Below are 12,949 nucleotides of genomic sequence, written 5' to 3'. Positions count from 1 at the left end.
AAGGAACAAATAAAGTGTTTCTTCCCTCAGTTTCCTGCTGGATCAGTTCCCTCTTTACATCCGTCTGACAATCTTTAATGCAGAATGTGGACGTGGGGCATTGTGTGTGTGTGTGTGTGTGCGTGTGTTTGTATGTGTGTCGTTCATTCTTCTTTCCCTGCCTTAGAGGCGCTCTGTCCGAGTTCATCAACAAGACTTTATTTCCTGCACTGCGCTCAAGTGTTAAATAAATTAGCAGCTGTCGACTCTTGACAGATGTTCGCTGGCCTGAGGACCGCCGCGCTACAGTAAACCGACCTGCACAATCCTGACTCCCCCTACAGAGGCACATTAAACTGGGTTTATTACTTAAGCTTGGTATTGATTAGCCATTTGGAGAAGCTGCGCTTCCTAAATTAGCTTGTGCCACATGACATTTAAAGCACCATTTATTTATATTTTGTATATAAAACAGAAATAACTCGCTGTAAATCCCAAGTAGGGATTCGACTCAATAATTCAACTTGCATTTGCAAAAAAGAACATTTAGATTATTTTTTAAGATCTAAACTTTGAAGGCCTGAAAACAAGTTAACACAAGAAGGAAACAAAAAGAACTTTATTAAGTCTGTATGATTGTTAGAAATTAAACAAATGCAAAATTCATCCAAATCTCTGATTTTCCACAAACTTCCTGCAGTTATTGTGTTCACTGTTTGGGTTCATTGTGCAGTTCATCAGCTGTTCTCTCCTGTTATTGTTAATGTAATATGATAAAATATGTCACTTCTTCAGGGCACTCCCTTAAGGAAAAAGATTGGGAACCTGTTCTAAGGTCGGGATCATAAAACCACTTCATCTGGCTTCAGCAGATATTTTAGAGTCTGATTATAATCTAAATTCAGAGGCTTGCGGATGACTAAATATCCAGGAGATGATGTAATGTTTTGCTGTCAAACACCTGTGTCAGGTTTCAAAAAACACTTTTTGTTTGAGTCTTTTGTTTGTTGTCCAGTGTAGACGTGTTCACTGTACTGTGTGACCTCTCCAGGTTCTCCAGCTTCCTGTTTCAGTAATCCTCTCTGTTTGCCGCTGTCTCCATCTTTTATTCATGCAGCAGACCTTCCAGGCATCCTGAACCATATTCATTATATTGTACAGTACTGTTCCCTGTGTACACAGTGAAATGACACTGCACAACAGCAATTTCAGACTGTTTAAATATGCAGATCACATGACTTTAGGGCGCCATTTCCACAACAGTGATGATGTCTCTGATTATTTTGCTCAGGTTTTCCAAGTTTGAACAATTGTATAAGTCCGGCTTGTTGTTAATTAAAAACACAGGAACTTAGTTTTTGGGTCAAATGGTCTTTTTAGTGCCTCATTACACTGATAGCTGAGGTCTTTTTGCACATTCTGATATAAAACACATGGTTATATCATATTATGCAAGTCCCTTTAAACTGAATTGTGTATTTAATTGTACACTGTGGGTATGAACGCATTGACTGCTGTAATGTTCAGAGTCTCTATTATGTTATTGTGATGTTTGTAATTTGTAGACCAAAGACAATCTTGGCCTCGGACAATAAAGTTTACTCTGTTCTACTCTGTATCAGCCAGCCTGCTGCCACGAACCTCCACCGGCAGACGTGCACTTAAATTCCAGAGACAGAGAGAGACAGACAGGAAAAGTTTGAGAGAGAGAAGCTTCCAGATTGTTAGGTGGAGTGGAAGAAATAAGAGGAATAAGTTGGAGAGGGCTGGTAAAAAGACAGGACAGGGTGGCCGAATATCTGAGTGACACTGAGGCACTGACTGTCAGGAACTTTTGCTTTAATGACTTCAGATTTTGTCAGAAAGCTGGAGAGGAAGTCGGTTAGTGTACTAAAAAAATAAATTGGGAAATGAGCTATTTTCTGTTTATTTTGCCGTGAAAATAATATATATATACATATATATATATATATATATATGTATATATATATATATAAACCTTTTTGTTCCTGATATTTATAAATAATAGTCATTTTCCAGATTTTTCTCATTTTTAAAAGAAAAAAAACACTGACCGGAGTCTCAGCTTCATTCATCTTGTTTGGACAGAACATTTTATTTATTTATTTGTGGAATAAGGTCAGATTTGCATGTTTCAGCTGTGTATTACTTTATATAATACATAATATAATATAATGGAATTATATATTATATAGATATGTGTGCTGGCAGGTTTCCATCCAGACCGTGGAGCCACTGGTGCTCCAGTTTGTACATCGGATCATATATATTTATTGTGTTTTTGTTAATGTATTTTTTGTATATATTGTCCTTTTTTTTATTGCTGTGGACCCAAATCAGGTTTCAACACGAGAGACAACATCTGGAAAGTTGCAAACTTTAAGGTGCATCAAAAGTGAAGTAAAGGTGTCACTCACAGAGACATATGATTACATTGAACCTGTTTTAACTCAGAGTTTTTGGTTTCGTGGCTCAGTTTGTACAGCGGGTTCATCACACAGCCTGTGTGCCTGCCGCCTGCTGCTGCTGGAAACACTGAACCAAACAGCAGACACACACAGTTAGAGACTCACTGGTGAACAAAGTGGAGCATTTAGCAGCTAAAAAGCAGATATTTCCCTCAGGAGTTGATGGAGACCAAAACTGGAGCTAAAAAAGGGACAATATTGGACCCCAATGAGAGGATCATCATCATCACGTTGCTCTGCGTTTGCTGGATGTGACGACGCCTTTACAGAAAGAGAGTACGTTACTTTCACCTAAAATATATAAAAACACTTTGAAATGAGAAAAGGTAAAAATTAAGACTGACGGCTGGTCATGTGACCAGATGTTCGCTCTTAAATCACAGTGAAGTCATTCCAGTGTGCCGTGGTTCATTTTTTATGTTTTACTACCAGCACTGACTAATGTTGGCAGAGTTTTGTTTACCATTGTTTACCGTTACCATTAATTAACTAATGCAAATTCTTTCAATAAACCTGAGAAAAATAATCCACAAAATAAACCTTCACAAAAACAACTCTCATTTTACAACAGAAAGGGATTCACCCCCACCTCCCCGATCCTCCAAATTATTATTGGAGTTCTGCACTAACATTAAAAGCTGCCACTTCTGATCCCGTGTGACAGAACGACATCGCCATGATGGAAAACGTTTAAGGGCTGAAGACGAGGAGGAGGAGAGAGACGAGGGGAAGGGAGGTTGGCAGGAAGTGTTTGTGGCTGCCGTTGGTCTGGATTACGACACAGACCTGAGCGATGGATGTGATTGTGTTTAATTAAAAAGCTGTGTCTGCCTGTCAGGCTGGCTGTGCGTTTTGGCTTGTTGTTCTATTGTTTGTGCCAAATCTGAAAAACCTCGACACAATGGGACACACGGCAAACACTCGTACCTTTTAATAAAGCTCCAATCTGCACCTGCACTGCGACACTAAAACATCCCCTCATTCGTGGCCTTCCTGCGCCCTCGGTGAGAGCCGCTTTCATCAGAGTGAGACGACAGAAAACAGATGAGTAAACTTTATATCGATGTAAACTTTTCACCTCCTGACAAAGTTTTTGTTGATTTGACCTCACTGCAGTTTACGGTGATCAGGACACCTTGACAATACAGGGGTTCATCAAGTATAATTATTTATTAAGTACTTCAGAAAAGCTCGGAAATATACTTATTAGTGTCTGTGTTATCTTTTTAATAGTATCTCTGATTGTTGATGTGTTTTTGGTTGAATCTGTCTTCCTCATATATTAGCTTTGTCATGGAAACAGGATTTCTTCAAAAGAGTGGGAACCCTGATTTGGTTGTTCTCTCTGAAACAAACTGCCTTTGATTTTTAATGAATTATAAAAACACACAATAACAAATATTTTTTAATTTTTTTACTTTCTCACGCAATTTCATTGGAAAAAATGTGCATAAAAACATTGCAACATGCATTGCAATATTTTACAAAAGTTGCAGTTTGAGGCATTTTAGGCTGCAACAATCCCAAAAAAACCCTGCAAAATCCTGGAGGGACTGTTTAGTGCACTCCCAAACCTAACCAGATCAAATGCACACACACACACACACACACACACACACACACACACACACACACACACACACACACACACACACACACACACACACACACACACACACACACACAAACACTGATAATACATCCATTCAACTATTACTAGCATATCTGCCTCCTAGTGGCCATCTGGAGTTCCCTCGACTCTCTGCTAAACCCCCGATCTCCTCCAGCGAGTTGTGTGTCTGTTAACTCCGGATCGACATTAATCTCCATCAGCAGGTTTTCCTCAGCATGTGAAGTGCTGACGAAGGGCTGCAGAAAGCTACAGTGATATGTATTGATGAATTTGGCTCTGACGCCTTCATCAAAACATCCATCCTGCATCAAGTCCTGCTGCCCAATATGAAAGCGTGTTGCCTCATAACTCATTCTGTTCGTAGAGACGTCTTCACACAGCGAAGGATTACATTATGTTAAACAACACAAACTTGATTCATATTTTCAGCATCTCGCCCTGAACAACTTTGCTCCTCTGCCCTTGAAAGAAAACATGCAGAGAGTAAAAATGAAGCCCTGGTTTGTTTTGCCAAGGACTGAAGTATTAATATGTCCAGGAGGCTTTGTCAGTTTTAGCCTCTTAGCATCCAGTTTAATTACTGCATCTTTTAAGTTTAAGATCATCTGTCACGGTGCTGCAGTGTCACAAACTGTCATCTTGTTCAAGCTCTTCTTTAAAGCTATAAGACGTTTACTCTGAGGGAAATATTAAAACCTAAAAATCTATATTTCTATGGCTGCCTTATTCCATCAGACTGAAATATTCTTGATATACACCCCAAATCTGGTCAGACATTTGGTATCTTTGGCATCTCCACTTGAATTTGAAATAAAGTTCTGGCTGTGGACAATGGCTGTGTAGTGACCAGTGGGCGATTGTATATACCAACCCAGTATCAGTGTCTAAAGTGACCATGAAAGGATTTTAACTGTTTAGAAAGAGAGTGCCTTGGAGTTTTTCCACGTGTCTTTATCCAAAGAGCACCTCAAATGTACGAAAAACAGTTTATCAAACCCTAACTTCTTACTGTGTACCACCACATCAGAGCTCCTGAACAGCAGCAATTTCATAATGCTGGTCTGCCAGTCGACTAATTTACTCATCAGTGACATAATACGTCTTTGTGGCTTTGTGGACACTGATGGTCAGTTATGAATTGGCTACTGCCATTATCTTTTGTGTCTCTTAACATTTAGTCCATAATTGGTTGTTTTTATAGAAGCAAAACAAACCAAACTGAGGCCACACAAATAACAAACTCTATTTCAGGTCTTTCTTTTGGCAGGAAAAATGATGACGAGTACAAAGCCAGAAATTTAGAGCCAAGAAAAGAGGGTGAGTGATGGGTGGGTATAATCAGAACAATAGCAATAACAAAATGCGTGAGCACCATACTGGGTCGAGCTGGAAAGATGAAGGGATGAAGAGAAATCTGGTGATTGCTGCAGAGGTAAGAAGTGGATGGAGTGGCCGAGGACAGAGGGAAGAATGGGAGCCAAAAATAGGTGCCGTAGTTTAATAGCTCCCATTCAGGCACTGACATAGTGGCCTGAAGGAGTCTGTACCCTTTTTAATCCAAACCCTCCAGACTGCCAACCTGTCCGCTCTGCTGAACACCAGAATAACACTATCTGAACAGCTCAAAAAACAAACCAGAAAAGCACCTTTTCTGCCTTCTCTGCTAGAGAGATTAAAGGAAAAACCATCCTGAAAATTGACTTAAGGTATCTCCATCTAAGGCTTATTTATTGTCTAGAAATATCACAATTGCATAAAGACATTAGTAGTAAATGGCTGGTTTTGGGTGTCAGTCCCTCTGAATCAAAAAGCAAATTTGTCTGTCTGGAGCTGCACCAGCAATCAATAATTACACTGAGAGTCCATTGAAGAGTCACAGATATCACCTCCCACACTCACAGATTGCATTTTAAGCTAGAGGTGTGGCTGCAATCAGATCAGCTCTAAACTGGTGGGCCAGCTTGTATCTCGTCACCACGCTCACCTTTGATTTAGAGCAATGCACCGAGTCACCAAATTGTTGTTTATTGTCTTATTGTACAAAGGATAGAAAAAGACCAGGAAATATTTTGTGTTTTATGTCTTATACTTAAATAGATACTTACAAATACTTAAAAAGTGTGTTTTGCCAGGGCAGACTATTACTTATTGTATCCAGAACATTTATTTACCATTTCAATTAATCTTAAAATTGTCTGATCTAATTTCTCCCATACATAAGTGCATTCTAAAGTCCATAGATTGAACACAGTCAAGCCATTTATGGCCATTTTATTTAGATGGTACACGTCATACATTTCTTACTGTAGACCACTGACCATATCTGCTACAGTTACATACAATATATTTCTGGATTCAGCAGGCCTTTCTAGCAAACCCTGGTTGGTGTGTGTGGGACAATCATAGCCAAAGCTACCTTAAATGTGATATTTCCACCTATTGTACTCTTGTAATTTTCTCAGTCCATCAAGATATTCACATTCTGTTTTTTTAGAGCCAACACCAAATTTGGAATGATGATTTTAGCTGCCATGATTCTGTCTTTCTCATTTGGACTCAGCTTTGACTTGGACTCGAACCTCTTTAGACTTGGTCTTGACTCGATCTTGACTAGTCTTGGACTTGGACTCGACAAAGGTGGTTTTGACTATAGCACTGCTTGCAATAAAATTGAAGAACAAAACTACTGTTTCACATTGTTCCCTGCATAGAGCACTGGTTCCCAACCTGGGGGTAGGTGTAAACTAGAGGTGTAAATGTAAAGTATCTAATAGAACAACGGCCAAGCGTCAGGGACAAGAAAACAGTGAATTTGTCAAAAAATAAGTCTAATAAGCCCATATGATTGTTAGAAAAATAATAAACAAAACAAAATAACATAATACAGAACTGTATTACAGAATTGTACAAAGTTCACTATTTGGGTTCATTGCGCAGTTCTGAATATATCCATAAAGTATGTCCGTGCTGTGAATGATAACAGCAGAGTCATTTAATATATATATACATATAAAACACAATATAAAAGACCACAAGTATGTTTGTTTGGTGAAGTCTTTGTAGATTTTTTCAGAGCTGCCTGATTACAACAGCCCTGAAGTCTCGTCTGCCCTGCTGGGGCAAGTGTTTGTTGACTCTCAGTCAGCTGTACGACGCAGCTGTGTGCCTCAGCCTGTCTGCTGTTACGCCAGCTGGAGGCACTTACGAAATCTTTGTTCGAGTTTGTTAGCGAGACCTTTTGGATCAGAGCCTTCCTCAGTTTGATGCATTTTGACTGCGAAAGCCAAAGTGCTCAAAGATACTTGAGTTTCTCAAACAGTTGCACTAATGAAAGACTTCAGTTTATGAGTCTACACTTTTAGTATGAGTGCCAAAACCGTAACTGATAACTTTTCAGAACGTGACTTTCCTCAGTTTAATATCTTAACACAGATGGCTGAACACAAATTACAGCTAATTAAAAGACAAGAAAGAACCTCATCAAGCATTTCATTAAGTTTGTTCAGTGATTCCAAACTATCATCACCAGACGACAATTTAAAGTTGGGCATATGTAAATGAGAACTTCTTTCTTTGTATGCAATGTCAGTGTTTTAAAAATTCTCATTTTCTACAATATCTGCTTGTCATCTATGGTCTGGTTAATATTAGGGAAATCGTGGTTACAGATAAAAGGTAGGTATTTCAGACTTATTTTTGTGCAGGATGAGAGTCAGCACCTCCAAGTCTGAAGCCATGGTTCTCTGTCGGACAATGGTGGTTTGCTTCCTTTGGATTGGGATTGAGTTGCTGCCTCAAGCTAAGCCGTTTAAGTATCTCCAGATCTTAAAATGGAGCCCAAGTTGGACAGGTGGATTGGTGTGGTGTTAGCTGCCTCTTTACAGTCTGATACAACGTCTGTATCACTGTTGAGCCTGAAGGCAAAGCTTTTGATTTACCAGTCGATCTACGTTCCAACCCTCACCTGTGGTCATGAGGCCAGAAGTCAATCAGTCAGAGGAAATTTGAAGCGAAGAAACGCATGTTTTTGTTCCACTTCAAGGTCAACATACACCATTAAACAATGTCAGGCAGGCAAGGTGCTCTGAAGACGCTCCGCTTTTGCCCACTAAAGCTTCAGGGTTAGAGATAAGGTGAGGAGCCGTTACTCCTTCGAAAGGATAAATTTGTTATTGAAATTCTCTTAGTCCCAACAGCAATCCTTAAATAAAAAATGTCCCTGAAAAAATCCAGTATCCGTGCAGGGTTTGGAAGAAACTAACCTTAATCTAGGGTAGTTGTTTTACAAGACAAGAGTTTTACATCTGATCTTTGGCTTGTCAGTGATGAGCCAATGCATTTATGCAGTAGAGCATCCTCAGGTTGATGAATTAGTGATGTTAAAATGTTACATACATTGCACTTTTTAAACATATGAATAATGTCTCTTCAAAGCAAAAAATACAACTAAACTTTTTCTTCTTTTGTCCCTCCGAGGAACATATAAAGGCAAAACATGAGCTCTAAGCAGATGGTGTAGATAAACTATAGCTGCAGTCCTCTTTTGAAAAGTAGAAAAGAGGCAACTGCAGTAATCTGAGCTGTCAGAAATAAAGCAAGTACAAGTTATACTGATGGGCCTGAGGGCATGTCTAGTTTCTTCTAAAAGCAGAGAGACAGTTTGATACTGTAATGATCCCAGAGGGAATCTTTAGCAGTTTGCTGCAACTCAGAAAGACAGAACTTATCTAAATACAATTTCCTGTTCCTTTGTAACACAGGATGAACTTTAAACCACCTATTTTTGTTGGAAAAGCAAAGGCAGTTCTTAAAGCTTTACTACACCTGCCATGTGTTGACGGCAGCTTGTCAACACTGTTTTTGGTAGATAAATAATCGCTATAGTTACACCAGTAAGTCCTAAAAAATGGTCTTGACTCAGATTAGGGTTAAACAAGCAAGCCATTATCAAGGAAATTCATTATAATTGTACAACACAAGGTTGTATAACTAAATTCAATTTTGCAGTTTACACCCATTAAATAATTCTGTCTCTGTAAAGATGTGGTCTTTACATAGTCTCTACAGACTTTGATTTCCTGTTGTTTGTCCAGTTGACTTGTCTTGCTTTGCTGTTGTGTAGTAAAAACCCACTTCAATCTTCCTCTCAGCCTCATTTGTCTCCATCCTTGTGATGGGTGCGAGATAAATTCAGAGACCCAAAGTTTTCTTTTGCCACTCACTCCTGGAAAAAAGAAGGCCCAATCCCACAAGACTTGTGTTTGGTCCGGTGGGACCCAATTCTAATGCAGCCCTCTACTCCGCGTTTCCTTTTCCGATGACTGTAGGCTATTTCTGTCATAGGTAAAATGTGTTTCAGCAATAAAGTCAACAACAGATTAAAACAAAAACAAAAAACATAAAAAATTGTTAATACACGATTTGATTTGCAACAGTAAATACCTTTTCAGGACACTAAAACACATAAAGGTTTTAACAGTTTCTCTTCTATTTGTTCAAGATGGTCGCAGCTTGAGAGAACACGTCTCAAGCTCAATCTGCTTCCCGCTGTTATAGTAGATTTGTTAGTTCTCCTTTATCCTGATCCACCTTTTTTGACATGAACAGACTAAACAAGTCAACCAGTAAGCTAAGTCACTCTACACAGCCACAAGACTTGTGCAGCTCATTCACTGTGGCTAGAATGAAAAAAAGATCAAATAGACGTCACAATTCAACAGATTAAGACTGACTGGTCTCCAATCGCTGGGGTCCATCCAACTCCAGTCTGTTGGAGGTGGAATATTTGTTCCCCAACAGTCTCTTTATTACACCGCTCTTTTGAGGTGCTAAATATTGATAAAGCATTTAAATACTTAGCTAAAACCATCAACAGCGTTATATATTTCCTAAATGAAGTAAGCTGACTATATTGATGGAATTGTCGTTCTTCAGGTTTTATGCTCTCCATCATACACCAGCTCAGACCAGGTCAATAACTCATTATGCACTTTAACTGGTGGAGATGTACTTTGCATTGACCATTTCACTGCCTGTTTTACTTTCACTATGCATTCTTCTAGTAGCAAACCACCTTATTGAAATTATGATAGTGATGCCAGAAGAGCAGAGCAAAGATTAATGTCTGGTTCTTAACATAATATCCACTACAGCTCACAAATCTGAAGGCCATCCCTTTTAGCTGATTAGCTCCCTTTAAAACAGGTACATGTTCCATCTGCTGCCTCTAATTTGATTGGTGTGCACTGTCAATGCGTAATTACACAGACAAGATCCACCGTTTGATTTAATCACAAGGCCTCTGCAACAAAACCTCAACAAACTTTTCTCTCCTTTTTACATCACTGACATCAAGGTAAGATTGGGGAAAAGCCCAGGGTGCTTCCATGTCCACAACACATGACGTTCAAGTCATCAGGGTTCCTACTCTGTTTAACAAATCATCTTCCAGGAGAGCACTTGATTACCACTGGTCATATAAACTGCGGTTTCGGGCAAACATTCAGTTTGCCACAGCACATATGTAACAGTTTAAATCCAGTAGAATTTATTTCACTTCATTTCAATTCATCATCCAGTTCCAATCAACATCACTGCAAACATATATATGAACCACAGCAACAAGAAATTTGATCATTAATAGGTTGATTTGAGGAGAGAAATTAGTCAACGCAATAACAGAATCTGGATTCATATCTGATCAGCACTGCCTAGTTTGACAGTTTGATTTGAGTTTGGTGCGTTGAGCTGGACTCACTGAGAATGAGCTGTCCATCACAAGGTAGCCCCGCCCTAAAGCATACCCTGCTTTATGGTTTATTTAACTCTAAATGGGGCCATCATTTACTAAATGAACATCATGCTGTATGGAGCAAGGAGTAAGGATTCTTTTTCTGGGAACTATGAACGTCTGTATGACATTCTATATCCATGTAATCTATATTATTGGCCTCTTTAAATGTATACATGAGATGCTTATTAGGAAACATGAAACGCTGCCCTCTCCGTGTCCCTATTCTCTCACTCCCTTATTTTTCTCTACCTTTCATCAACACACTCGCTGCATCTGATCACAGACCTGAATCACGGGAGGCACAAATAATATTTTAATGAGCGCAAGCAGTGAAGCAGCTACAGACCTGTTAGTAGAAGTCATTGGGAGTTTTGATCAGGTGTTTCAGACCGGATCTCTCCCTTATTTTGTCCAACATGCTCTCCTCGAAGTTAAAAAACATAATTTGCATTTTTATTTCCTCATCTGACATCATCAAACTGAAGCCAGAAGAATGAGTTGATCTCTGACCTCCTCACTGTCGGATGTGTGAAGCTTGTTACACCTACTTTTAGGTGCTTCAGTGAACTGCATTAAAGGTCCAGGGTGTAACATTGAGGAGGATCTATTGGCAGGAATGAAATATAATATTCATAGGTATGTTTTCATTAGTGTATAATCACCTGAATATAGGAATCATTGTGTTTTAATTACGTTAGAATGAGACGTTTTTATTTACAGAGGGACCGGGTCCTCTTCTATGGAGGCCGCCATGTTTCTACAGTAGCAATCAAACACTGGCTCTAGACTACACCACTAGATGCCACTGAATCCAACACACTGGACCTTTGATAGCGCAGAATCGATCAATCTCCTGGAAAATGATTACTTAAAGAGAACGGGAACTCTGCCACTGTATAATTCAAACCTTGCCGCCAAGTGTGAAGTTGATCGGATGAACAGTTGTCGGTGGGTTTCTGACCATTACTGCCCACACAATAGAGATTTTGTGTGTCTACTTGTTGTTATTGTTATTGTGTCAGTAACAACTGAGAAATGCCTCCAAATGTCAGATTTTGTCTTGCTTTGCTGTCATTTTGTGAAAAAGCCAACTTCGTTTGATGACTTTGTCTCGGTCCTTTCCGTTGGGCGCCAGATAAACCTTTGGACCTGCCGGCTCCTGCGAGATTATACAATCCCAATGCAGCCCTTAACATCACACTAGGGCTGCACACATTAATCAAAATATTATCCAAATCGCAATATGGCCAAGTGCAATATGCAAATTGAAAGAGCTGTAATGTTTTGATAAAAGTAAAATGTGAAACAAACTGCTTTATAATGAAGGACTGTAGAGCTGCACAGACGTCCTCGTCTACAAATCTTATTCTCCAGATTTAATAAAACATGTTTTTTGGCTACAGACCCCAAAAAATTTTGCATCATCAGGATGAATTTGTAATGGAAAAATTATAATTTCCACATAACTGTGAATCGTGATATCTGTCGAATAAACACGTTTCTACCATATTGTGCATTTACACAGAGGCTGCTATTCAAGGTGCCAGAAACAAACTTAAATTTGGGGTTCTTGCTGGAGGACGTGCAGATGGAGGAGCCGGGGATTGAACTGACAACCTCTTGATTAGTGGACAACCTGCTCTTCTTTCTGAGCCACAGCCATCATATAACTTTTTTTTTAAGTCTGCAGGCTTGTTGATCAGTGCGACATTTGTTTTAGCATTAAATGAATTAAACATCCAAAAGCAGTTTACAACATTTCACTCTGTTAACACGTGTTCTGTTAGATTGTAAAAAAAAAATTCCCTCCTGCAAAAACTAAAGTTGCCAACTACTTTTGTGCCTGTTGTTGGTTGTATATTATAACTGAGCCTCCCACTCTGACTATATAGGTCAGAGTGGATTAACACAACCATCTGCACTAATTTTAAACAGACAATTAATTCTCCAGGGGGGATAACACTCAAATTCATTACAAATCACTACTTATGTAACCTCTAAAGTGCCTTAGTGTTCATTTTCAGCATCAATTTCCCCACTAATTTTCCCTGTGCA

The sequence above is a fragment of the Dicentrarchus labrax genome, unplaced genomic scaffold, assembly GCF_905237075.1.
Source record: "Dicentrarchus labrax unplaced genomic scaffold, dlabrax2021, whole genome shotgun sequence".
NCBI lineage: Eukaryota > Metazoa > Chordata > Actinopteri > Moronidae > Dicentrarchus > Dicentrarchus labrax.
This window is presented reverse-complemented; position numbering follows the sequence as displayed.